We start from the raw sequence: 27724 nt of genomic DNA on the forward strand, positions 1-27724 counted from the left end.
GGCCGTACCGGGTCAGACCAAAGGTCCATCTAGCCCAGTATCTGTCTACCCACAGTGGCCAATGCCAGGTGCCCCAGAGGGAGTGAACCTAACAGGCAATGATCAAGTGATCTCTCTCCTGCCATCCATCTGCATCCTCTGACGAACAGAGGCTAGGGACACCATTCTTACCCATCCTGGCTAATAGCCATTTATGGACTTAGCCACCATGAATTTATCCAGTCCCCTTTTAAACATTGTTATAGTCCTAGCTTTCACAACCTATCAGGAGCTGATTTTCCCCAAAGCCTTCCCCAGAGGAGAGAGGAAGGGATCAGTTTTGGTCTGCATCTCATGAGAACACTCAGGAGAAAGAGAGATCGGGGAGCGACCTGCTGCCAGTTGTCAGTCAGAATAGGAGGGAAGCCATGAGTGACTTCTGCCATAATGACTCCACATCTGCAGGGAACTATCCTGAACTTGGAGAGCTCACAGGGTCTTTGTAGGGCATCCTGAATGTTTCCTGCATTCCCACACAGTTGTTGAGTTGGTTTAACCAATTCTTCACCTGTGCAGGCAGCTCTTGGAAGCACTTCTTTCTCAGAGCCCTGGAGATCTGGGACCCATGGCTCTTCCCCTCGTTCCAGCTGTGAGATCACATCAGGTTTGGAAATTGGAAACCCTACTGCAGGCAAAGAAAACGAGGGAGGTCAGTGGAATTTGTGGGATACTTGTCACAAAGAATATTCCATGGTTTTAACCCCCAGCTCATTTTTAAGCAGTAACATCCCAAGGCCAGCTTCCTTGGCTCAAAGTGGCAGGAGAGTTATTATAATAAATCATATGAATTACCTTAGTGCCAAAGGAGCAACTAACAGTGGGTCCCCATTGTGCTAGGACAAGTACAAACAGAGAACAACAGCTGGGCCATGCCCTGAAGAATTTACAATCTAAATATACAAGACAGACACAGAATGGGGGAAGGGGTAGAACCCACTGTTAGGTGTATTTTTATCACTCAGCTAGTTACAGGGTGTAAATGAGCGGACTCACTCCTGCGGTGCCTTCTGCTGGTGACTCCTGGGAATTAGCTCATTCCAGCTCTGGAGCGCCTTCTGCAGGCCGGTGATCCGCCTGTCCTCTGGCCCCCCTGCCCCCGGTGCCCCTTTATTTGGGGTGCTACCCACTGGCAGTACCCCACCAATCTGGGTCTCCCCTCCCAGGGGAACCCCCAAACCACTATCCCCACTTTGCATCAGTTACTGTCTAGTCTCCATCTAGCCCCCGTTCACTGGGGCAGACTGCAGTGTCAGCCACTCACCACAGGCAAAGAGGTTTGGACCTGCTGCCTTTGTCTACCCCTAGCCTGACTCTGCAACCCCCAGTACCTGTTGGCTTTGTGCTAGGCCGCAGCCTGGGGCTTTCCAGGATGGAGCTCTCCAGCTTCTCTGCCTTTCCCCATCCCTGCTCCCCTCAGGTACCCTGTGTCCAGCTCCCTGCAGCCAGGCCATTCTTCCTCTACAGGCAGAGGGAGACTCTTGTCTGTCCCTGGCTTCTCTGCCTTTATAGGGCCAGCTGAGTCTGTCTGGGGCGTGGCCCCAGCTGCAGCCACTTCCCCCAATCCACCCAGCCTAAAGGCTGCTTTCTCCAGCCACAGCCCCCTCCCAGGCTGTTTTTAATCCTTCAGGGCAGGAGCAAGGGACCACCCTGCTACACAGGGGTATAAAAACAAAGAATCAAAATCACAGTCTGCCTGTGTCTGGGCCTTCTCTCACTAGGATCGTCTGAGGCCTTGTTCTTAGGCTAAGGCCTTTGGCTAAGCAGCAGGGGCAGCCATACGCTGGGAAGCGAAGGGTCACATCCCAAACCCGTCACACTGAAATAAGGTGCTATTGGGCTGTTAGGAAGATGATCCTGTCCCGATAGTGCCCATCACCACCAGATAAAGAAACAGATCTTAAGATGGTTAAAGAAAACTTAGTTTGACAGCAGCCTGTCTGGCAAGAAATCCCTTATCTATGGTTGTGGTTGTGAAACCCTCATTTCTGTATTGTTCTATCTTTATGGCCCCCACTTTTACATTGTTAATCAGTCTGGTTTTCTAACTGGTTTTGTCTGCTGTATAATTAATTTTGCTAGATGTAAGTTAATTAGGGTAGTGGGATACAATTGGTTAGAGAATTATGTTTCAATGTGTTAGGATTGGTTAGTTAAATTTCAATACAATGATTGGTTAAGCAAAGGTAGAGCTGAGAATATTACTATATAAACCAGGGGTCTCAAACTCAAATGACCCCGAGGGCCGCATGAGGACTAGTGCATTGGCCCGAGGGCCGCATCACTGACACGCCCCCTTGCTGCCCCTGGCCCCACCCCCAATCCACCCCTTCCATGAGGCCCCGCCCCTGCCCTGTCTCTTCTCCACCTCCTCCCCTAAGCGCGCGCAGTTTTAATAAATATATACACTCAGTAATGCACCTCACTCAAAGGACAAAACACGCACTTAGATTTACTGCCTAAGGCTCTGGGAGGGAGTTTGGGTGGGGGAGGGGGTCTGGATGCAGGCTCTGTGCTCGATGCAGGCTCCAGGCTGCGGCAGGGGGTGGGGGTGCAGGCTTTGGGACGGAGTTTGGGGATAGGAGGGAGTGCAGGGGTGAGGGCTGTGGGGCTGAGGGCGAGGGGTACATGATGCAGGAGGGGGCTCAGGGCTAGGGAAGAGGGTTGGGCTGTGGGGTGAGGGCTGTGGATGAGGGGTTCATGATGCGAGGGGGCTCAGGGCTAGGGAAGAGGGTTGGGCTGTGGGGTGAGGGCTGTGGATGAGGGGTTCATGATGCGAGGGGGCTCAGGGCTAGGGAAGAGGTTTGGAGTGTGGGGTGAGGGCTGTGGATGAGGGGTTCATGATGTGGGGGCGCTCAGGGCTGGGGCTGAGGATTAGGGTGCGGGGGAATGAGGGCTCTGGCTGGGGCTGAGGGTTTGGGGTTGGAGAGGCTCAGGGTAAGGGAAGCCTGCCTTGCCAGTACTGGCGGAGGGCAGGCACTAGGACCCTGCACCCTAATCCTCAGCCCCAGCCAGAGCCCTCATCCCCCCACACCCTAATCCTCTGCCCCAGCCCTGAGCGCCCCCACATCATGAACCCCTCATCCCCCCACACCCTAATCCTCTGCCCCAGCCCTGAGCGCCCCCACATCATGAACCCCTTATCCCCCCGCACCCTAATCCTCTGCCCCAGCCCTGAGCGCTTCCCTTCCCCCCCCACAGCCCGGCCCCGGCGGGTCCCGCTTTCCCCCCCCCCCTTACCCGAGCGCGTCTCCGGCGGTCCCGCTCAGAGCCGCGTGGTGAGGGGGCGGGGCTGGGAGCTCCACGCCAAGCGCAGCGCTCAGCCCAGAGCTCCCAGCCCCGCCCCCTCCCCACGCGGCTCGGATCGGGGCGGGGCTCAGGCGCTCGGACGGAGACTTGGCGCTCTATGCGCCGAGGCTCCAGGAGAGGGGCGGAGGCGGGAGCCTCCGCTTTTCTCTTGGGGGCCCCTGCGGAGCTCCCCTGGGGAGCTCCGCGGGCCGCAGGGAAGAGCTCCGCGGGCCGCATGTTTGAGACCCCTGATATAAACTGAGTCAAACAGGACGGGGGACAGGAACAGGGATGCAGGCAAGGCTCTGTGGTGTCAGAGCGGGTAAGGGGGACACGCCGCTGAAGACCCCAGGCCCCCTGAATCCTCTGGGCAGCCCTGGGTGACAATCATTCCCTTGTCTCTGTCGGGTATTCCATTGATGTAGGTTACTCCCAGCCAGTCCTTAATGACCCATTCATATCACCCCATGACAGCTACGTGACAAAACACCTCACGTCTCCTGCTCGTTCTAATCTTAGCAATACCAGTCACAGCAGGAAACTGAGGTGTGTATTGGCATCATACAAGTATCACCAAAAGTCCCACCTCTATCACACACACACACACTGCTCACAGCCCCTGGAGAGAAAGCAAAGCACAGGAACTGGACGTTAGTCCAGCAAACACAGTGGAGGACAAGCTGCAATCCTCACACAATGGTCAAAAAGGAGAGGCAGGTGGGTCCCTGCCCATAGAGAGGGGCTGGCTACAGGCCTGATATCTGACAGGGCATTCCTAGAGCAGACCATGGAGGCAGGTGAAAGGGTTAGTTCCCCTGAACTGTGAAATTCCAAAAGCACATTTTGGGGCATTAGGAAATCTAGTGACTCAGGTGTAATGGGAGGGAGAATTAAACTCCCCCAGTGGGAGGAGAAGGCTGGGGAATTACACACTAACATTCAGGAGCAACAGCCTCTAATTCTTCCAGAAAAGGAGAAGGTCAGAAACAAGAACTGGGCCTGGAAGCCTGGAGGGAAGACAGCTTGTGGCTGCTGCAGATGGGGAGAGGGGGGACAAGACTCTCTCCAAACTCTCACTCTTGTTGACCCTGACCTGATTGTATGATCTATGACCCAGTCTCACGTCTTGTGGGCAATTTCATACTCGCTAGAGGTAACATGTCATGATCAGAGAATTGCTTATTAGCTTGGAACATGTGTGGAGGGGCAAAGAGGTGAACATAAAGAAATGGGTTATTAAGAGCAGGTCGACACTACAGCCGGGATCGACGCTCTGAGATCGAGCCACCCATGGTCGATTTATCGGGTCTAGTAAAGACCTGCCAAATCAACTGCATATCGACTGCAAGTCGCTCTCCAGTTCTCTACTCCAGACTCTACCCGTGAAGGTCTCCCGTGTACCCCCCTCAGCGTACACCCTGCTGTAACTCGACCTAAGCTACATCCACTCCAGCTATGTCATTCATATAGCTGGAGTTCCGCAGCGCAGGGCGACTGACCGCGGTAGCGTAAACGTAGCCTAAGCTTGCTACAGTTCAGGGCCTTATATTAAGTTGAGGCTTTGTGAGAGTGGTTATGCTGAAGTCTGGGATTTACCTGAGGTTTGGGTAGGGATTCAGGGTTAAAGGTCTGGGATTCCCCACAGCTCTAGATCCCCAAACCTCTCCTCCCTCCCACTGACCCACCCAGCCCACTTCCTGGGTGCCCTTCCTCCACACTCCCCTCCCCTTCTTCCCATTACTCTCAGCCGTCACCACCTCTCGGCACCTTGGGAGCTTCTTGTGTTCCTTCCTCGTCTCTCACTACCTCCTCCCTCCCTGCTGATTCTTAGTTCTAATCCTGCACACACCCTCCCCATGTCCTGGCACCCCAGAACTATCTACTCCCCTGCTTCTGCTCCTCTACCACAGCTCTGTTCTCCCTTCACCCATGGGCTCCTGAATGGCAACATTATGTGCTCTCCTATTAAAAGAGGAGCTCATCTGACTGCCACACAAGCCATGAATGAATCATACACCTATTTACTTAATTTAGAATTCTACAGGTGGCATATTTTCCTATTAAAATGAGGAAAAGGCATGAAAGCTACAGTTATTAATGTAGTTATTCATATAGCCAATAAGGATACATTCAATGCAATTTTAAAATGACTGACAGCACCAAAAAGGCACATGTCCAAAAATGATACTAGTGGGTGGGAGATAAGGCAAAAAAGGGGAGCAAGGAAACTTGTCAAAACTTGTATGAGGAATAAACGTATAAAGTTATTACTACTCAGGTTCTTTAGAGACCCCACAGCTTCTAATAACCCAGGGGACAGGACTCCTTACCCAGCAAGACCACCGTCTCATAGTTCTCCTGCATGACATCCCTGTAGAGGGCTCTCTGAACAGGGTCCAGCAGAGCCCATTCCTCCCTGGTGAAATACACAGCCACCTCCTCAAAAGTCACCGGCCCCTGAAAGAGAAAGAGTCCAACACTCAGTACCTGCTGCCCCACTCACAACCCCACTATTCACGGAACAGCAGCACCAGGTAAATGGAAGCTCCGCGAGGCACATGTTAACAGAGTCCCACCCCACCTTGCTTAGAGCAGCCAGGAGGCATCATAGGGTGGAAAGAAAGAACCTTTGTGTCTCCCATCTGACAGACAGAGGCAGGGTCATCACATTTATCACATAGCTACTAGCCAGAGCTTAATATAGGAGATGGGGCCGTCTCTGGACCTTGCTGGTAGCTCCCTGGTAGGAATCCCAACACTCTCTAAATAAAATATATGGATAAAGGGGAAGTTAGAATCTAAGTTAGAAGGTCAGAATTGTAGAAAGTTGGTAAGGGAAGCTAACAGAAATCAATGATCAACCAATGAAAATAAGAAGGAAGTTTTTAAAAGTACAAAATTAATCCTAACAATGGTAGTGGTACATTACTAGATGGAAATGGCAGAATAATCAACAATCATGCAGAAGAGGTAAAAGTGTTCAATAAATATTTCTCTCCTGGATTTGGAGAAGAACAGATGATGTAACTCATATCATAAGATGCTGACACTGACAGTCTTTCCATTCCAAAAGTAACTCATGAGGAGGTTAAACAGCAGCTATTCAAGTTAGATGTGTTTAAATCAGTGGGTCCAGATAACTAGAATTCTGAAAGACCTGCTGGAGGAGTGTGGTGAACTGTTAATGTTGATTTTAATTAGGACTTGGAACACTTGGGAAATTCCAGAAGACTGGAATAAAGCTAATGCTGTGCCAATATTTAAAAAGTATAAAAGAGATGACGCAGCTAATGACAAGTGTGTCAGTCTGAAATCGATACTGGGCAAGAGAATGGAGCAGCGAATATGGATTTAATTAATAAAGAAAGGAGGGTAATATAATTAGTATCCATTAAAAAGGTTTAGACACAATAGATCCTATCAGACTAACTGTATATCCTTACTGGATGAGATCAAAAGTTTGGTTGCAGCTAATAGTACTGATGTAATATACGTAGGCATATGAGTTAGTTCAGCACAATATTTTGACTAGAATGTACAAAATACACACGGCATACATTAAATAGATTAAAAACTGGGATTTTAAATAGGGAACCACGGTCGAGTGGATTTCTTTCTAGCGGGTTCCCGCAAGGATTGGATCTTGGCCCTGTGCTATTTAACATTCTTATCAATGACTTGGAAGAGAATATAAAATCATCACCGATAACGTTTGCAGTTGCCACAAAGGCTGGGGGTGGAGGTAACTAATGAAGTGTCAGTAGGTTCAGGCTCCAGCACTGGGAGTCTGGGAAGTTTTCCCAGTCCTGGGTGGAGGGTTATTTCCTGTTCCACAAAGAGGGGAAGTTCTATTCCCTACACTTGTGCTTTGACATTAGGACCTATCTGGCACTACAGCCCATATTCAGCACATAGTGGCAGGATTATAATATGATTAGGACATGAGGAATTTTGTACAAGATGAGTCACGTGTGGTGTCACTGGAAAAGTTATGATTTGCTGAATATGATTATCCTACCTGTGGGCATGGATCATGTTTGTATCTGAAGTTATGGATATTGACTCTGTATCTGTCTTTCATATGTGATTACTCTGGATAACAGCCACAACGAGCCTTTCAGGTACAACAATGAAGAAGCCAGACAGTGCTGATGGTTCAGCAACAAAGACATGTGACCAGACCACATGACAATGAACTTCATTTTGGTACCTGTATTTTTCCACAAACTGGACTGGGAACTGAGTTTAGAACAAAGGGTTCCTGCCATATGGAAAAGCTACATAAGGTGGGGTGTGACATCATCTCTTGGCCTCATTCCCCAGACAAGAGAACTCCTGGAAGCACCTGAGGAACAAAGACTGAACTGGGGGAAGTGCTGGTCCCAGAGTAAAGGGATTTCTAGCTTGTGTATGGAAACTTGGTGGACTGCTTGTATCATCAGTCAGGGTGAGAAATTGCTAATTCAAATTCTATCCATCTGTTAGGCTTGGTCTGAGTTTTTGGTTATTTGCTAAGTCATCTGCTTTGATCTGTTTGCTATCACTTATCGCTGGGAAACTGGCTGTTGTCATCTGTCTGTCCTTGAGTGGCTCAGGTAAAGCACTCATGGCGCCACCTGCTGTTTTGTTGGGTGATAACAGGCCCTGGAGAGGCTGGCTGAATCTCCAGCAAAGCAGAGAGAGAAGGGCCAGCCCGGCTTGTGGGTTAGAGGGCACAGTGGTTCCCAGAAGCCCCCCAGACTGCACCCCGGGGTGACAACCCATCACACCCTAGAGTACACAAGTCTCAGCAGGTTTGTCACATCCTGTCCCCTCCCTTTCTCCACCCAGGATATTTCCTGCCTCCCACCACCTCTAGCAGCTCCCACCAGTGGTGAGCTCCAGCCGGTTCGCATGAACCAGTTGTTAAATTTAGAAGCCTTTTTAGAACCGGTTGTTCCAGGACAACTGGTTCTGAAAAAGCTTTTAAATTTAACAAAGGCTCGGGCAGCTGTCCACCCGGCCCCAGCTCACCTCCCCGTCTCCTGTGAACGCTCCGCCCTCCTTCTCCTCCCCCTCCCCTGCTTCCTGCAAATCAAATGTTTGCGGAAAGCCTGAAACAAGCAGCAGGCAGGTAAGCCGGGGGGGGGGGGGGAGCCGTGTGCGCGGCCCAGTCCAGCTCCACCTGAGCGGCCCCCCCTGGCCCCAGCTGAGCGCCCCAGTCAGGTCCCGGCCAAGCACCCCTGCCTCGAGCTGGTCCCGGCCAAGCGGCTCCAACCCGGCCCAGCTCGGGCCCCGCAGCACCGGTCCCGGCCCAATGGCTCCAGCCCGGCTCGGGGAGTTGGGTCCTGCGGCGCCAGTCGCGGTCCCGGCACAGTGGACCCGGTCCTGGCCCCAGGCAGTGTGGTAAGGGGGCAGGGAGCATGGAGGGGGTGTTCGCTGGGTTGTGGGGGGTGGATAGGGGTTGGGGCGGTCAGAGGGCAGGGTACAAGGGGATTGAATGGGGGCAAGGGTCCCGGGGGGCAGTCAGGAAGGAGCAGGGGTTGGATGAGGTGGTGGTGGGCAGTCAGGGACAGAGAGAAGGGGTGGCTGGATGGGGCAGAGGTTCCAGGGGGGCATCAAGAATGAGAGGAGGGGTTTGATGGGGCGGCAGGGGGCAGTCAGGGGATGGGGGGGATGGGGACGGGGTCCCCGGGGGGGCGTCAACGAGCATGAGGGGTTGGATGGGGCACGACCCCTAGGGGGGCATGACCCCCTTGTGAGGTGAGGAGGAGGGAACCTGTTGTTAATATTTTGGCAGCTCATCACTGGCTCCCACCCTCCTGTACATTTACTGATTCTCTCCCTCCAAGCAGAACCCACCACCAGCTCCCTGAGAATCCCTTACCTGAGCCAGCTCCATTGCAGCCATTTCCTTCCCCCTGTGAGGAGGGGATGACCTGGAGCAAAATGTGGATGTTAATCTGTAGCCTGCCAGGGCGAGAAGGGCAATGGGAGAGAATTCAGACAGGGTTTCTGTCCTTTCCACATGTCGATTCCCCCCAGCATTGTTCCCTGCTAATGGACACTCTAGGTTCTGCCACACTGTGAAGCACAGAGTGGCAATAAATAAAAATAAAGGTTATAATTGGAGATATACCAATCTCCTAGAACTGGAAGGGAACTTGAAAGGTCATTGAGTCCAGCCCCCTGCCTTCACTAGCAGGACCAATTTTTGTCCCAGATCCCTAAGTGGCCTCCTTAAGGATTGAACTCACAACCCTGGGTTTAGCAGGCCAATGCTCAAACCACTGAGCTATCCCTCCCCCCCATGTGACCTTCTCCCAGTACAGGCCTAGTGCCCTCCCACCAGGGTGTGACCCTCTGACACATGGTGAAACCCTCCCATCAGCAGAGTCTCTCTGTTACACTTATCAAGTTTGCGGGCGATACCAAGCTGGGAGGGGTTGCAAGTGCTTTGGAGGATAGAACTGAAATTCAAAATTATCTGGACAAACTGGAGAAATGGTCTGAAGTAAATAGGATGAAATTCAATAAGGACAAATCCAAAGTGCTTCATTTAGGAAGGAACACTCAGTGGCACACATACAAAATGGGAAATGACTGCCTAGGAAGGAGTGATGCGGAAAGGGATCTGGGAGTCATAGTGGATCACAAGCTAAATATGAGTCAACAGTGTTGCAAAAAAGCAAGTATCATTTTGGGATGTATTAGCAGCATTATTGTAAGCAAGACACGAGAAGAAATTCTTCCGCTCTACTCCGCGCTGATTAGGTCTCAACTGGAGTAGTGTGTCCAGTTCTGGGTGCCATATTTCAAGAAAGATGTGGACAAATTGGAGAAAGTCCACAGAAGGGCAACAAAAATGATTAAAGATCCGGAAAACATGACCTATGAGGGAAGATTGAAAAAAAACTGGGGAAGACTCAGAGGGGACATGATCACAGTTTTCAAGTACATAAAAGGTTGTTACAAAGATGCTGAAGAAAAATTGTTGTTCTTAACCTCTGAGGATAGGACAAGAAGCAATGGACTTAAATTGCAGCAAAGGCTACAGGGTCGCAGAAGCACACTGCTGAATCTCACTGGAAAGTTAAGCTTTGCAAATGTAATTTCAGTTCTGTACCTTGTATTGCCTTTGGTTTGCCTCTGCCTCTATTTTTCACAACCAGCTGGGGCTGAAAACAGTTTCTTTGCACTTAGCATAGTCTGTGCTGGTTCTTCACCTTGTACGCAGAGTAGCTTTCTCTTTATCTCTGGGGTTAGCCGAGTTTCAAATTAACCCGTTCCTAGACAAATTGCTCACACTGTGTCAGAGGCTTTTCTTTTTTTTTTTAAAGCTCCTCTGAGATATATGATCTTATCTAGATTGAAGGTACCTTCTAATGGGCATTATTTAGATGGATTTTCACGCGTGTGAAGATTCCAATTCGCTAAATACCTGCAGGTTTTAGGACAATAATGTACGTACATGTAATATGCTGGGGTACCCTTAGGGGGTGAGGAGGAATATTTAGACAGTCCCTTACCCATTTTCCACTTACACACACACAGAAGGTGCCCTGTCCGCGCTAGCGGCTCAGAAACTAAGGATCTTTCCCTACAGGGCACTCACACAGGAGAGACTCACAAGGAAAAGGGAGGGAAGATGGGTTCACACACTCCTAGACCCAGGCAGCTTCCTCGCCGGACAATGCCTGGCCGAGTCAGCCCACCGTGGGTCGGATCTCCTAAAGATCCACTAGTTACCGGGCTAGCCCGGTAACAGCCACTCACACTGGTGTACACACACACACCAAGGCCTCTTTTTCTTCCTTTTTTTGTTAACCTTTTTTTAACCTTTTTATCTCTTTAAAATTTTTTTTTTTTTTTTTTTTTTTTTTTTTTAACCACGATGCATCTTTACCTGGTCCGGACCAATACCATGAGGCGGTATGACAACCCCTCCTGAGGCGGTAAAAACCCCTCAGCACCGGTGCATTCTAATGCATTTACCTATGCATTACCTTATGCATTACCTTATGCATTTCCTTGGCCAACTCAGCAGTTCCCAGTACTGCTATAAACTAACCTTATTGGGGCCTCTCCCCAATACCACTTTGCATCTGATCCTGCTGCACAGTCAATAAGTTCAGATGGCGTGAGCCCATCAGAGACAGACGTCCTCACGGACAGTACTCCTCCGATACCCCAATAGAGATTTCAAAAGGTCTCATACCTCTCATGTGGCGCCATAGAGTTTGAAGGGGAATGATCCGTAGTAGCCGTCTGTGGGTCCGTGGGCGTTGCCATCCCGGACGAGCCCCCAAATTGTCGAAGAAAAACTTAGTTCTCGCTTTTTGTTTGGGTGCAGCAAAATCAAATACTTTATTATTTCTCCAGTAATTACAATGGAGGGAGAGAGTGCCATAGGACACAGGGTCGCCCCAGTCCTGGACAGGTCTCTCAACTGGTAAACAATTACATCAAGCCTTTATACCTTTGTTACAGACAATTTCTAGCAATCCTGGAGACATTAAAGGAAAACATTTGCATTTGTTTATACATAAGCCTATTCGCTATCTTATTTGTCTTCAATACTAGAACAAAAACAAGACTGCATTTTACAAGGCCGTAATGACTTTTCACACAATTCACTCTGTACCACATTATCTTATTTCTACATCTCTCACAGCATTAGGATCAGAGCCTAACTCCTGCTAAATTAGCTAACATACATTAAGATCCCTTCAAACCTTTATTAATTATTTCTTGGCTTCCACAGGAAAAAAAACTCCCTAACTGTCAGAGTGGTTAAGGACTGGAATAAATTCCCTAGGGAGGTTGTGGAATCTCCATCATTGGGGATTTTAAAGAGCGGGTTAGACAAACACCTGTCAGAGATTGTCAAAACTGAGTCCTGCCTTGAGTGCAGGGGACTGGCCTAGATGACCTCTTGAGGTCCCTTCCAGTTCTATAATTCTATGAACCAAAGGCCAGAGAAGAGCAGAATCAAAGGAGTCACTCTGGGGATTCTCCCTGTCACTGTTCCCAAGGCAGCTCTCTCAGGTTTACAAAGCTGTTTGATGCTCCAGCCTTTATCCAGTCTCTCCTGGCAGTGCCCCCTTCATGGGCTGGGCCTAGTTTTAGCTTTTGGGAAGTGTGACCCCAGGGGCTCTGAGACTGGGCCTTCTTGCCGCAGCACATCTTGTTTCTTTCTATGGCTCCCCAGTGAGTCCCAATGAGTAGATACTCCTCATACAGACTGTGAACATAAGAGCGGCCCACTGCATCAGACCAATGGTCCATCTAGCTCAGTGGCCAATGCCAGGTGCATCAGAGGGAATGAACAGAACAGGTAACCATCAAGTGATCCATCCCCTGTCACCCATTCCCAGCTTCTGGCAAACAGAGGCTAGAGACACCATCCCTGCCCAGCCTGTCTGTGACACTGGCAGATGAGGTGTTAGCTCTTACACAAGACCCCATGTCTTCATTGAACATGGACAAACACACAGTGGAATCAGTCTGACTCACCTTTGTTAGTATTGTTAAAACAGGTATTAGGATTATAAGAACATGTTTAGACTTTATTGAATGCTTTACTGAGTTGCTGCCTGGGTTAACATCTGACTAGTTGCATTGTGAGCCTCTGTGACTCTGTAAATCACCAGACAGGAGAGAGACTTTACCTAGGTGAAGTGCTGATTGACAGCCGAATGCATTACACCCTGCCTGGCAGGAAAGGTCCATCCACACCAGAGAGACTATTATGGGACGTTAAAGAAGACACAAGGCTGCTGTTGTGCTCTTGACTTCCCATTAGCTGAGTTTGCAGCTCAGCGCACAAGGCAGGAAGGGGATGAAAAACCCCACACGGAAGGAACTGATGATCTGTATGCTGCTTGGACTCTGGGGGGCAAAATTCCTAGGCATAAGCACGAGATCCCCAGCTGCTTAACCAGGGTTAGTCCTAAAGAATATGCAGAGCTTGCTTATTATAGAAGCTTCTATTACCTTTTGAAATGTAAGACTGTAATTTGTCTGCATCTGGATGATTAGCTGCTGTGACAGGGCAAGGCCAGCTGGCTCTAGGAAAGTAGTGAGAAACAGGTATGTTAGCCCCAGGCTAAACAAATCCCTGTTACCATGGTAACCAAAATGACAGCTGCTCCAGGTTAATCAAGACACCTGTGGCCAATTAACATCCTTCCAGAAAGCCGTGGAGACAGCTAGGTTGATGGGGACCCCTGAAGCCAATCAGGGGCTGGCTGAAACTAGTTAAAGAGCTCCCAGTTAGGCAGGTGGGTGTGCAGAACAGGAGCTGTGGGAGCGACGGGGCAGTACACACCAGATCAGGCACAAGGAAGGAAGCCCTGAGATAAGGGTGCAGTGGAGCCTGAGGAAGTGGGGGCTGCTGTGTGGAAGTAGAACAGGGAATTGTATGTGTCCTGTTTCTAAAAGGTCAGAAACCAAGGCTGATACTATTAGGGTCCCTGGGCTGGAGCCTAGAGAAGAGGAGGGGTCCTGGGCTCCCCCTTTGCTCCCCTGATTAATCAGAGACTGGGAGACAACAGAGACTGTGTAAGGGAGGGTAGCTTTGCCTCCCCTCCCTCGCTGGCTTACAATGAAAATGGCTCAGTGGGCTGTGACCCTTGTCCCTAGAGAGAAGGGCTACGTGGAGGGTCACAGTGAGCCTCTGAGGCTAGCGAAATCCACCAGGAAATGCAGGGCCCATGGAGACAAGGACAGAGCTTTGTCACACTGCTTTAACTTTGTAAACAACTCTCATTTCCTTTCAAATAAAGCTTAATACAGGCTGTGACAGGACTGGCTAGAAGTGTTGTCTTTGTTGGGAGATCTAAGAGTCATTTGACCTAAGGAAGTGACTGGTCCATTGTGCCTGGCAGTAACCTGAACGTTGCTGTGACTCGTGGGGTAAGGGAGGGGTTCTCAACCATGAGTCTGGGGCCCCCGGGGGGGCCGTGAGCAGCTTTCAGGGGGCTGCCAAGCAAGGCCGGCATTAGACTCGCTGAGGCCCAGGGCAGAAAGCTGAAGTCTGGGCCCCTGAGCCCTACCACTCAGGGCTGAAGCCGAAGCAACGTAGCTTTGTGGGGGTCTGGGGCCCCAGGAAGTTGCCCTGTTTGCTACCCCCTAACACCAGCCCTGGCTGTGATGTTATTTATATAACCTATGACTGTCTAGTTCATTGGTGCAACCACTGTTCTATATTAGCAGCAAATGTTGTACAACGGTTGTCGTGTAAGGTGCGTATGAAAAGGTTATAACTTGCTGCTGCTGATACTACCTGTGTGGGTGTATCATTTTTGCAGTTAAAGTTAGGAATATTGGCTACGTTCTTGTACATCAGTGTGTTTTGATTCTGAAGTAGCCTTAGTAAAGCATTAGGTCAGCTTCTTCAGAAAGCAATTTGCAAATCAAGTGCTCAATCAAGAAACACTTAAAGGACCTTGGGGAAACTCCAATCCACATACCCTGGTGGGCCGGGCCAGTTTCTTTACTTGCCACGTCCACGGGTCGGCCGATTGCAGCTCCCACTGGCCGCGGTCTGCCGTTGCAGGCCAATGGGGGATGCAGGAAGCAGCGCAGGCTGAAGGATTTGCTGCTGCCACTTCCCACCGCCTCCATTGGTCTGGAGTGACAAGCTGTGGCTAGTGGGAGCTGCGATCGGCCAAACCTGCCAACATCGCAGGTGAACAAACCGGCCCGGCGTGCCAGGGTGCTTACCCTGGTGAGCCGCGTGCCAAAGGTTGCTGATCCCTGAGCTAAAATATTTAAGAGACAAGTCAGTTGAAAATATAGTGGTGCAAAAACAAAGTAACATCGCTTCCCATTGTTACACAGCTTCCAGCTGCTGGAGGCTGCAATCCCCTGTCGTTAACATGGTTATCGGTCTGAAATCTCCCCACGGCCAGTCAGAGACAGACACGTACCTGTGTCGCTCCCCAGCTCCCGTTGCAGCGTCTCTAGGGGAAGGAAAAGATGGGAGAGGTGAGAATTCAGGCCCTCACATTCATGGAGAAACCCCCATTGCTTATTAATGGAACTGCTGTTAACGACGCGATGGTGACAGAGATCAGAGGCCGATAACGCAGCCGCTGCAGACAGAGCCAGCCCCACAGGGCTGCTCCATGGGGAAGGGCGACTCGCTGAGCTGGGCTGTGAGATGGAGCCCAGGATCAGTGACATCACTAGAGTCCCCGACTCCTTCCCAGGGTCAGGGTCGCTCTAACCAGAGGAGACGCCACCCCCAGACTCCAACTCACCTTTGAATCCCAGCAGCACCTCCTGCAGCATGGCACTTCGCAGAGAGAAATCGCTGAGTCTCTTCTCCAGCTCCACAAACAACGGCTCTGGCTTCCGAAACGTCCCGTCCTCCCTGCTGGGGAAAGGAGGGGTGAGAAATAGGCCTGAGCCCCAGACCCTGAGCCCAGCAACCCCCAAACTTCACGAAACCTGGATCTGAGCTTTGTAGCCTGAGATAGTCAATGTCAGGGTGAGTCACCTCAGCCCTGTGCTCCCCAGAGAGACGGGAAGTGGGGAGACACTCGAGCAAGGAACGGAGACATTGTTCAGGGGCTTTCTCAGGGATGCTCTGGTTCTGGGGGGGGGCAGAGCCACCCCCTACGCTGGGTTACTGCAGGAACAAGGGGCACCAGCACGGGGATCATGTGGAAGGGAGGAGACACAGACCAAAGAGTGGGCAGGTCCTACATGCTGACAGTGGCCACAGACAGAGCCCAGGGCTCCAGCAGGGAATGAACGTGGGCCCTTTAATGCCAAAACCCCCGAACCCTTCAGCTGAAGCAGGAACCCTGGGGCGTCCAGCTCATTTGGCAGAGAGGGCCACACTGCCCTGTCCGTTACGGCCAGTGGCCAGGGCATCGGGTTAGGACTCTGTGCCCTGCTCCATTCACAGCAGAACACCCACTGCTCTCCATGGGACACCCACGTACGAAGAACAAGGGGGGAATCTGCCCTTCGTATGGGAAATAAAATGTTAGTTCTTAGTATTTTGCCAAGTCTTTGTCTGTCACACTCAGTGTCACTCAGGAGGAAAACAGCCCCTTCCCGGACACCCCTGTAGGGCCCTGCTGGTTCTTCCCTGTGTTTCCCTGCCTTTCCCACCCTCCTTTCTCCATTTCTCTCTCGCTTCCTTGTCCTTGTGTCTCTCCTCTGTTCTTCCCTCCCTACAGCAACCCCCTATTCCCACCCCACAAAGGCTTCACTCCCGCCCCCTCCCCGTTCCACCTGCTCGAGTGATCAGCCAGGGAATGTTTAATGTTCACTTCAAAGTGCTGCCATTTCAGTTGACACCCCGATGACATTAACAGGGGACAGGAGAGTTCAAGCTCTCAGAGCTACGGCTTCAGGCTGCTGGCAGCCCCAGCAAGACAACACTGTCTCCGTTTACACTGGGGAGGTGCTGAGGGCCGGCAACTCACTTTAACAAATGCAAAAGCTGAGATTCTGCGCCCTCGGAATACGTGACGTGGCCACATCAGTGCAGGAGACAGGCCTGGTCTGTCCCATTGGCCCTGGGTCTAGCAGCCCTGCTGTGACCTCATGAGCGACCAGACAGTAACCGGCTCGTCTCCTACCCGAGTCAGCCACTAGGGGAGACAGAATCACACGCTCCCAGGGCAGGGGGCAGCTTCCTATTCAGTGCAGGTATCAAACCTAACGGCCCATGAGGGGGAGCGAAATGGAGCCCAGGACTTACCTGCCCCCAGTGCTCCCAGCACCCTACAAAGGAGAGAAAGAGGAGGCCGTCAGGGGGAGTGTCCCTGGGTGGGGAGGCCTCCTGCTCTGCAGGGGTCACCATTGAGGCCTCGGGCAGTAGGGGAATTTCAGGTTTACATTCCCAGAGCTGCTGCCCACCTATCAGGGACTTTGCCCTACGCAGCCCCAGCAATCCCTGCGGGCAGGACCCACTGTGGAAATCTTCTCCCCGGGCACTTTACAGGCAGACGATATTTCTCTGCATTGAGAATCAAATTCCCCCCAGGGCTGAGAGACCCAGAAGGCCCCTGGCCCCACTAAACCCATTAAGCTGCAGTGACAGGGGCCTTGGGCCTGGCTCGGGACCTCAGCATGGTGGGGGAGGGGATTTCACCCTCCAAGTGCAAATGCAGAGAGACATTTCCAGGAGAGAAGGTCTTGGGGATGCAGCATCCAGGACTCCCAGGGCCCATCCCTGGCGCTGCTGCCAGACTCACCGGGTGACCTTGGGCAGGGCTCTGCCCCTCCCTCTGCCTCACTTTCCCCATTTGTCCCAGAGGGATAATGCCCCTGAGCCCACTCTGTAAAGTGCTTTGGGGTCTAGGGCTCAGAAGCACCTAGAGAAACGCTGTGTATGATCATTGCAACGACAGCCTGACCTGCAGGGGTTGGCTCAGCGGCTGCTGCCCCTTCTCTCCTCCCCTCTTGCTGAGCAGGGAAATCTGCCAGGACAGGCTGAAGACGCCCTCATCCCTTCTCTGGACAATGGCTCTCTCTAGCTCCTCCAGCCGGGACAGCAGCCGCTGCTCCTGCTCCTCCAGAAACCCTCGCAGCTCCTGCCACTCCCAGACGATCTTCTGCCTCTCGGCTGCCGTCTGTTTCTGCAACAGGGAGAGGGCGGCTCAGTTACAGGGGAACATAGAACATAAGAACGGCCAGACTGGATCAGACCAAAGGCCCATCGAGCCCGGTAGCCTGTTTTCTGACAGTGGCCAATGCCAGGTGCCCCAGAGGGAATGAACAGAACAGGGAATCATCAAGTGACCCATCCCCTGTCGCCCATTCCCAGCTTCTGGCAAACAGAGGCTAGGGACACCATCCCACTCATCCTGGCTAATAGCCCCTAAGGGACCTGTCCTCCATGCACTTCTCTAGTTCTTTTTAGAACCCTGTTAGTGTCTTGGCCTTCACAACATCCTCTGGCAAGGATCCCCAGGTTGACTGTGTGTTGGGTGAAGAAATACTTCCTTTTGTTTATTTTAAACCTGCTGCCTATTCATTTCACTGGATGACCCCTAGTTCTTGTGTTATGAGAAGGAAATAACACTTCCTTATTTACTTTCGCCACACAAGTCATGATTTTATACCATATCGCCCCCTAGTCGTCTCTTCTCCAAGATGAACAGCCTCAGGCTTTGTCTACACTGGCACTTCTCCCCTGCCAACAAAGAGCAGCTAAACTGCGCGCCTGTCAGCAGAACGGCTGTATCGGCACAGCCGTGTGGCTAAAAGCTGCGGAGTGTAGCCATAGCTTCAGTCTTATTAATCTCGCCTCATACGGAAGCTGTTCCATATCCTTCATCATCTTTGCTGACCTTCTCTGAACCTTTTCCAATTCCAATATATCTTTTTTGAGATGGGGCGACCAGATCTGCAAGCAGAATTCAAGATGTGGACATACCATGGATTTATATAGAGGCAATAGGATATTTTCTGTTTTATTGTCTATCCCTTTCCTAATGATTCCCCACATTCTGTTTGCTTTTTTGACTGCTGCTGCAGATTCAGTGGATGTTTCCAGAGAACTATCCACAGTGACTCCAAAATCTCTTTCTTGAGCGGTAACAGCTAATTTAGACCTTATCATTTTCTGTGCATTTGATATTATCTTTTCCAATGTGCACTATTTTGCATTTATCAACATTGAAATTTATCTGCTCCATAACAGGGGAAAATCATGAATGCACCTGGGGGCGGGTGGCAGAGTTATTTACCAGAACACAAGATCTCTGGTGGTGGGGGATGGGAAGTTCATTTATCCCGGGAAGGGAGGAGGGATCAGGACCGGGGTGAGCTGTACATCACCTACAGGAGGGACACTTCTCCCCAAAACCTCATCAACGTGCACTGAACCAAATCCTCCATCTCTGCAGCCCACATTTCACCTCCTTCCTCCCCATCCCCCCAGGAGCTAGAAAGGATCCCTGGTCACTGTGACATCCAGACAGCCCGTGGGCAGGGGTTCTGGGCTAACACAGACTGACCCTCTCCTGCCCAGCAGCCTCCTGCGTCCTCAGGGCATCATGTTACCCCCGTGTCTGACCCTGCAGGCTCCCTGGGCTCCAGCGGGGATGGGTCCCTGGCTGAGGCTGGCAGGGTGGGCCCTGCATTCACCAGGTCATTCTTATGCCAGGCAAACCTAAGTGACGGGGGGCTCTGGGCACCTACCAGCAGCTCCTCGCTCTGCTGCTCCTCCTCGGCTTTGGCTGCTTCTCTCTCTTTTCCCAGAGGGGCCAGATGCTTTTGTGGTGCCTCCTGGAAGAAGCAGGGGAGGGAGGGTTAGAAACTGCTGCAAACCTCCCAGCTGCCAGATTTCAGGGCCCGTCCTGCCCTGCAGATGCCTGTGCAGGGTCCCTGGGACTCAGACTGAGAGGAGCTGGTGAAACAGGGAGCAGCTTTTCCAGAGGAAACGCAGGGCCCCAGGCTGCAGTGACAGGGGTGCAGCCCAACCCCCAGCTCCCCGGGGCCTCACCCACATCCCAAGCAGCCAACTTCAGACAGTCCCCCACTTTCCCCAGCACCAGCCCCCAAAGCTCCTGCAGGGCCAGATCTGAACATGGAGCCCCCCAAACATCCCCCAGCCCTGACCCCCCAGCGCACCCCAAACTCCCAGCTCCCCCCCAGCCACCAGCCGCTCCCCCCCAGCCCTGACCCCCCCAGTGCACCCCAAACTCCCAGCTCCCCCACAGCCCCATCCCCAACCGCTACCCCAGCGCACCCCCAACTCCCAGCTCCCCCCCAGCCCCATCCCCAGCCGCCCCCCCCAGCCCTGACCCCCGCAGTGCACTCCCAGCTCACCCACAGCCCCCATCCCCAGCCGCCCCCCCGCCCGGCTCTGACACCCCAGATCCGCCCCCGGGCCCAGCCTGGGCTCCGAGCTCCGCAGCCGAGCCGCGCTCCGGCCCCTCCTGCAGCTCCTGGCCCAGCCACTCCCGGGCTCCATCGCCCCGGCCCCGCCCCGGGCAGCCTTGTGGCCGCGCGGAGCTTGAGGACCACCCCCAGGCAGGGGGCGAACCAGGCAGCCGGGCCCGGCCCCCCCCAGCAGGAGTGTGTCGGCCCCACGTGTGTCCCTGCCCCCCACCCGGGCCCTGCCCGCCCCGCACTGCCTCCAGCCCCACTGCGCTGCCCCGCGGGCTGCAGGGCTGGAGCAGCCCCCACGCTGCGCTCACGGCCCCGGCCCCAGCCCCGCTGCCGCACAAAGGGGCAGGGGCTGGGACGGGGGGGGGGGCGGGAAGGGTCGGCTCCTCCCGGGCCCCACACGGGGGGGGGTGGGGGTGGGATACGCGGGGACCCGCCTCAGCCCGGAGGGGGCAGGAGGGGGCGGGGCTCCCCAGGGGAAAAGCGGGGGCGGGGCGGGGGCTGCTGAACCATCAGACTCAGGAGCCCCCGGGCAGCGTATTAACGCGCCTCCCGCAGCCATGTGCCGCTCCCGGGCACTGCGCATGCTCAGTGACAGCCGCTGAAGCCGCTGCCCTTCCCCCTGCCCATATCAGCTCAACATTCTGCTCCTTCCAGGGGCTGGAGCGGAGCGGGGCGGGGGGAGTGACAGGGGGCGGGGGCTGAGCAGGGGGCGGGAATTGCCCGGGCCGTGGGGTCAGGCAGCTGGAGGCAGGGGCAGGAGAGGAGCTAAGGGACAAAACCAGGGCTGGGGGGAGGAGCAGGAGTGAAGCCCAGGAGTGAGGCTCTGGCAGAGGGTGACTAAGGGCAAAACCCAGCACAGGCGGGGCACAGGGGGCAGCAGTGACCCCAGTGGGACTGAGACCAGTGTTTGCAAAAATGGGGGGGGGGGGGCAAAGCAGCTTTTTTTATTTTAATTTCCCCTCCCACAGACAGCACCGCTCGGCAGGGGCTTCCCAGGGCAGGTTCTTACAGACACAGGCATCCCCCTGCCTAGGCAGTGCAGCTCCCCTCTGTCTGATCCAACCTACGGAGGCTCTGTCTGCACTACAAAGTTCAGAGCACTGCGGTGGTTGCCGGTGTGCCTGGTAATCCACCTCCACGAGGGGATGCGCTCTGAGCACTGGGAGCTGAGCCTGTCCACGCTAGCGCTTTAAAGCACTCAAACTTGCTGCGCTTGGGGGGTGTGTGTGTGTGTGTGTGTGTGTGTGTGTGTGTGTGTGTGTGTGTGTGTGTGTGTGTGTGTGTGATTTTTCACACCTCTGAGCCAGCGAGTTCGAGCGCTTTAGCTTGCCAGTGTAGATAATCCCTGAGACTTAATTCAGTAAAACATTTTACACAGATCCCCTCAGAAACAAAGAATCCCTTCTCACTGTATCTGAACGCATAGAGTCTCCCAGCAGTTTCCGAAGTTGTTTTATCTGCTGCTGGGATAACCTGAACTGCCTGGATTTTTTAATTTAATTTTTTCTTCTCATTTTAGAGCTGACAGAATTTCTGGCCTAGTGTCAAAACTTTGTTTTGAGTCAATCCACCACTGGGGATTGCATTTTTGCAACTGTTATTTTGCCTCAGTCTAGCCCTTAGTGTTTTTCCACATGCCGTTGTGTACAGTTTGATTCTCAAATATTCAGTAAAGGCAGGATACTATCGCCTATAATGTCTTTCTCCCTGGAAAAAAAATCTATTGTAATTTTTGCAGAAAGTTAGAACTGCCATCATGGGTCAGACCAATAGTTCGCCTAATCTAGTATCCTGTCTTGTGGCAGTGGCCAATGGCAGGAGCCTCTAAGGGAATGATCAGACCAGGCAATGACGCCGTGAACCATCCCACTGCCCACTCCCAGCATCTGGCAATCAAAGGACGGTTTAGGGACATGCAGAGCATGGGCCTGCATCCCTGATGATCTTGGCTAATAGCCAGTCTACTTATCCTGAGGGACTGATCTAATTCTTTGTTCAACCCATTCATAGTTTTGCCTTTCAAAATATAATGAACACGCATCTACAACCCCAAGATACCTTGACAACCACAAGAATTCTAAAATCACGAGTTATACACCCTCAAGTCAAGACATTGTAATAAATAAATGAGATCTTTTTTGTGCCTCTTTGTTCCTGAGCCTGTAGGGTGCAGTAAGGCCAGTTCCAATGCCTTGAGCCGAAACATCTGAATGAATCTTTGGGCTTGGCTACACTTGCAAGTTGCAGCGCTGGTAGAGGCTTTCCAGCGCTGCAATTAGTAACTGTCCACACCTGCAAGGCACATCCAGCGCTGCAACTCCCTGGCTGCAGCGCTGGCTGTACACCTGGCCAGGTTGGGGTGTAGCGATTGCAGCGCTGGTGATCCAGCGCTGCTCATCAAGTGTGGACACACACCAGCGCTTTTATTGTCCTCCAGGGAATAAGGAGATATCCCAGAATGCTTTAAACTAAATTACTCCCTTTGTTTTGTTATGCAGCCTCTCTTTGTTTTGTTGTGAACCTCCGGAGGAGCTCCGTTTCGCTCCGTTTCTACCGGAGCTGTTTATCAGCTCCTGTTTGCTGTGATCAATCTGTGAACAATCAAATGAGATCCTCCTCCCTGTTGTGAATGAGCTCTGTGGAGCTCCTCCGTTGCTGCTGCTATCTAAAAAACAAACACAGCTCCTGTTTGCTGTGATCATCTGTACCTGGCTGTAAACAATCAAATGAGGCAGGCAGGGAAACAGCGGGGAGTCGTGTTGCCTACATGCTGTTTGCAATTAAGAGTTAAGACTAAGGGGTTGGAAAAATGTTCTGATTTTTCAAGTCAGGAAGCTAAACACACAGTATTGGCTCCAAAAATCCACTCTCTCTTTCCCCCCGCTCCCTGTCACACTAGACCCCACTCCACCCCCCTCTTTTGAAAAGCACGTTGCGGCCACTTGAATGCTGGGATAGCTGCCCATAATGCATCACTCCCAACAGCGCTGGAAATGCTGCAAATGTGGCCACACACCAGCGCTGGTAGCTGTGAGTGTGGCCACACACCAGCGCTGCTCCTACACAGCTGGATGACCAGCGCTGCAAACTACCAGCGCTGCAAACTGTAAGTGTAGCCAAGCCCTTTGTCTACCCCAGACTGTTCCTGTTACCTCTCCCAAACATTTCATATACCTAAGGCCATATCTACGCTTTAAGGGTGGGTTAACTCAAGTTATGTCAGCACAGAGTCACTACGGTTACTATGCCAAGTATTAGGAGGTAGCCGTGTTAGTCTGTATCCACAAAAACAACAAGGAGTCCGGTGGCACCTTATCTGTTAGTCTTTAAGGTGCCACCGGACTCCTTGTTGTTTTTACGGTTACTATGTCACTGGTGCGCATGCCTCCTGGACTCCTTGCCTCAGCCGTCAGGGTACTCACCAGAACCACTTGTATAGATTCAGAGTGAGGTGCACCATGAATAGATCTCCCACTGTCCACCCACTGCATTTTGGGACACTTTGGTTTGGCAGTGTATGCTGGGTACCAAACAGGTCAGTCAGGGGTGGTTGTGGCCATGGGATCCAACTTCTTAGAACGCATTGTTAACTAGCCACTAATGTTATATGTGTCCCCTACATAAACGTATACATAATGTTTACACTGTTTTTTTCTAAACCCACAAACCTGCCTGGCCCTCCTCACTGTCTGCCATCTCACACAGAACCATGGAGCTTGCATGGCTCTGCACTATTGTCATGAGCGTTTGCACCCAAAGGTGCATGCTCCTTTACTATTTGCAGATCAGCAAACATACATTATACTCTACAGTCTTTATGAAAATATGCTTATGATCTGGATATGACATAGCTAATATATACTTTATGCAAGATGGCTGATGTGAGGTATCATTGCAAAACTTAAGACCTATTGACTGTGTTAATCCAACCTGTATGCATGTGACATTTGTACCTGAGGCTAGAAATATTAACCATGTCTCTGTATTTCAAAGGTGCTCTGTTGGAGGAGGCCAGACAATGTTAGTGGCTTATTGAAGGAATGCACAAAGACACAAAGCTTACCCCAGGAACTGTGTGCAATAGGAACCTCTGAACGCTAGTGTTATACAATGGGGACTACTTGAGCAGGATCAAACACCTGTACACAGTGGGTACTGTTTTGTTGTACAGACAAAACTACACGGGATCTTTTCAGGAGGCAAGACAAAGATGCCACATTTATTATGATAATTTGATTTATGACCAATAACTAATATTTTAATCCTTATACACACACATTATACCTAATACCTATACACACACACATTCACACACACACATGTTGGTGTCACTAGACATAACTCTAGGTAACTCGGGGGGGTGGAAGACCACGAGTGTCGATGAAGCCCCCCTGCTCTAGGCCTAAGTGAACCAAGGCTCCTCCATGATGAACTTTAACCAACCTAAGTAGCTGCAAAACAAAATGTGTAACAGTCAGCTAACAGCTCAAGGCAGTCTGAAGCGGTAGTGATAAGGGAAGCCTACATGCCTCTGTGAAGGACAAGATAACAGGTCTGGGAAAATTTGCTAACAAGCTACCCTTGCAGCGGCCAAGGTTGCTTACTGTAGCTGCTACAGGGGGGAGGAAGGAAAGGGGGGAGGGGGGAAGAAAGGGGGGGAAAAACTAAGCTGAAGCAAACGACTTGAGTATAAGGGAAAGCGGCTTGTATCTGGGCGCTTGATTTGAGACGTGCCAGTCTCCTTGCACCGCTTTGAGATCTCAAATAAACTTTGTCTGCTTCTCCACCCTGGTGTGTTCATTGGTGCGAACCACACCAGGCAATGAACCCCGCTGTTGCCCCCTCGGGCCCTCTCTGCCGGCAACAGTACAATTATAATAGGATTAGGTCATAATTATGATGCATTATGTGCAAGATGACAGGGTTTCAGAGTCTGTACTGGGCTATCTTGATTATCACTTCACAAGTTCTTTTCTCTTACTTAGGTGGCCTCTCAGAGTTGGTAAGACAACTCCCACCTTTTCATGCTCTCTGTATGTGTGTGTGTGTATATATCTCTCTCTCTCCTCAATATATGTTCCGTTCTATGCATCCGAAGAAGTGGGCTGTAGCCCACGAAAGCTTATACTCAAATACATTTGTTAGTCTCTAAGGTGCCACAAGTCATCCTGTTCTTTATGTGCAAGATGTGTCATGTGCAGTGTCACTGGAAACGTTATGATTTGCTGAATAGGATTCTCCTATTTGTGTGCGCAGAGCATGTTTATCTCTGCAGTTATGAATATTGACTATTGTCTCAGGGTGGTCCCCTGCTCCTGCCCTTCGGGGCTTAAAACAGGCCAGGAGAGGGCTGGGGCTGGGGCAAGAAGCCTGGGCTGATTGGGAGAAAGCAGGCTCAGCTGTGGCCAGGTCCCAATCAGGCCCAGCTGGCCCCTATAAGAGGCAGTGAGCCAGGAGCCCACTCAGTCTCTCTCTGGCTATAGAGGGAGATGGACCTGGCTGCATGGAGCTAGACAAGGGACTTGGAGTGGAGCAGGGCTGGGGAAAGGCAGAGGAGCTGGGGAGCTCCTGCCTGGAAAGCATTAGGCCAAGAGGTCCTGGGGGTAGCAAGGGGCAGCCCATGGATAGGCAAAGGCAGCAGGTCCAAACCCCTTTGCCTGTGATGAGTGGCTGATACTGCAGTCTGCCCCAGTGAACAGGGGCTAGATGGAGACTGGGCAGTAGCCAATACTGAGGCAAAGTGGGGATAGTGGGGCAGGGGTTCCCCTGGGAGGGGGAGACCCAGTTACCAGAGGCACTGGGGTCCAGGGAGGGACTCGTGGCCAGAGGACAGGCGGATCACTGGCCTGCAGAGGGTGCTCCGGGCTGGAAATTGAGCTAATTCCCGGAAGTCACCAGCAGGAGGCGCCGCAGGGGTGAGTCCGACTCCTCTACAACTATGTATCTGTATTTCAAAGGTGCTTACTCTGGGTAACACCCACAACGAGCCTTTCAGGTAGAACAATGAAGAAGCCAGACAGAGCTGATGGCTCATCAACAAAGACAATGGACCGTGGAAGAGCTTAGCCCTCCTGTGAATGTTTCAGCCAGCCTATGAGTCATGGCTACTATGACTCAGCAGGCCATGGTAGGGCCTGTGACCAGACCACATAACACTAAACTCCATTTTGTTACCTCTATTTTTCCACAAACTGGACTGGGAATTGAGTTTGGAACAAATGGTTCCCGACATATGGAAAAGCTACATAAGGTGGGGTGTGACATCATCTCTTGGTCTCATTCCGCACACAAGAGAACTCCTGAAAACACCTGAGGAAGAAAGACTGAAGTGGGGGAAGTGCTGCTCCCAGGGTAAAGGGATTTCTAGTTTGTGTATGGAAACTTGGGGGACTGCTTGTAACATCAGTCAGGGTGAGAAACTGCTAATTCAGATTCTATCCATCTAGTATGTTAGGCTTAGTTTGAGGTTTTGGTTATTTGCTAAGTAATCTGCTTTGATCTGTTTGCTACCACTTAGAATTGTTGGGACATGTTATGCTTAAGTAAAAGAGCAGGGAACTGCTAATGTGCAGACATAGGATTAGAGGACAAAGGCATAAGCAGGCAGGAATTCTTTGCTTAATAAATAAGCTGCCATATGTTTCCTTTCCCTGTTGCTTGTAAGAATGGATAAGGATGCAGCTGCATGAGAAATGTAGTTGTCGGAATGAATGTCCTTTGTGTGAAAGAAGGTAAAAGAAATGTTACCTTCCCCCTCCCTTCCTTTCCCAGCTACATAAACAAGCCCTGGCTTATGGCCTCTTCCTCCCTCCCCTGAGAACTGCGGATTAAGGAAATTTGTAGCAACACATTAATACAAAGTACTGTATTTTCAAGGTAAAAATGTCTGTATAACATGCATAATCCTGTGACTAACAGATAGGGGTGGGTATACTAATAGTATGGGTGTTTCTATTACTTAATAAGGGTTTTGGGGGTGTTGTAATGGATGTAGGCGTGTACATACTAAGTTAGATAAAAGGAGTGTGATGTAACTAATCCAGTGCTTACTCGACAATTGGGTCGAGGGGAACAAGCATCGCAATAAAGAAGGCTGTACTTGTATCCGCTTCCGGGTCAACCTGCTCCTCTATTCTTCTAACAAAAATCACTTAAAATCTGTCTTTCTGCAGTTAATAAACTCGTTTTATGTTTTATCTTAACCAGTGTTAAGTATTTTGAGTGAAGTGTCTGGGGAAAATCTGAGCTTGGTGTACACAAGCTTATTGTGCACATGTTTCCCGTACCAAGGGGAAGGCAAATTTATATTAATGAGCTGACATTATAGAGATCTCTGTGCACTATAAGATGATACAATTCTGAATGTATACTACAGCAAGTGTGCAAGGTTGGGGAGCTGGGAAATTGGCTGCTGTCGTCTATCTGTCCTTGAGTGGCTTAGGTAAAGCACTCAGGTAGCTTAGATGGGTGTATGGCGCCACCTGCTGTCGTGTTGGGTGATAACAGGGACGGGAGAAGCTGGCTGAATCTCTAGCAAAGCAGGGAGAGAAGGGCCAGC

The 27724-nt window shown here is 51.4% G+C and overlaps 1 long non-coding RNA gene across 5 annotated transcripts; it reads right to left on the reverse strand.

The window, feature by feature from the left end:
* Positions 1-651: 651 nt before the first annotated feature.
* LOC123352578 lies at positions 652-17725 on the reverse strand. 5 transcript variants are annotated; one of them, XR_006574217.1, is made up of 6 exons: positions 17685-17725; positions 17027-17049; positions 15570-15682; positions 15237-15269; positions 9191-9273; positions 5767-5781 (listed from the first exon to the last, which is right to left on the reverse strand). It is a non-coding gene; the product is annotated as an uncharacterized LOC123352578 (long non-coding RNA). The 5 variants fall into 5 exon arrangements; XR_006574220.1 differs by lacking the exons at positions 5767-5781; positions 9191-9273 and adding an exon at positions 652-664; XR_006574219.1 differs by lacking the exon at positions 9191-9273 and having other exon boundaries at positions 5768-5781.
* Between the last annotated feature and the right edge of the window lie 9999 nt (positions 17726-27724).

This window comes from Mauremys mutica, chromosome 18 (genome assembly GCF_020497125.1).
Source record: "Mauremys mutica isolate MM-2020 ecotype Southern chromosome 18, ASM2049712v1, whole genome shotgun sequence".
Taxonomy (NCBI): domain Eukaryota; kingdom Metazoa; phylum Chordata; order Testudines; family Geoemydidae; genus Mauremys; species Mauremys mutica.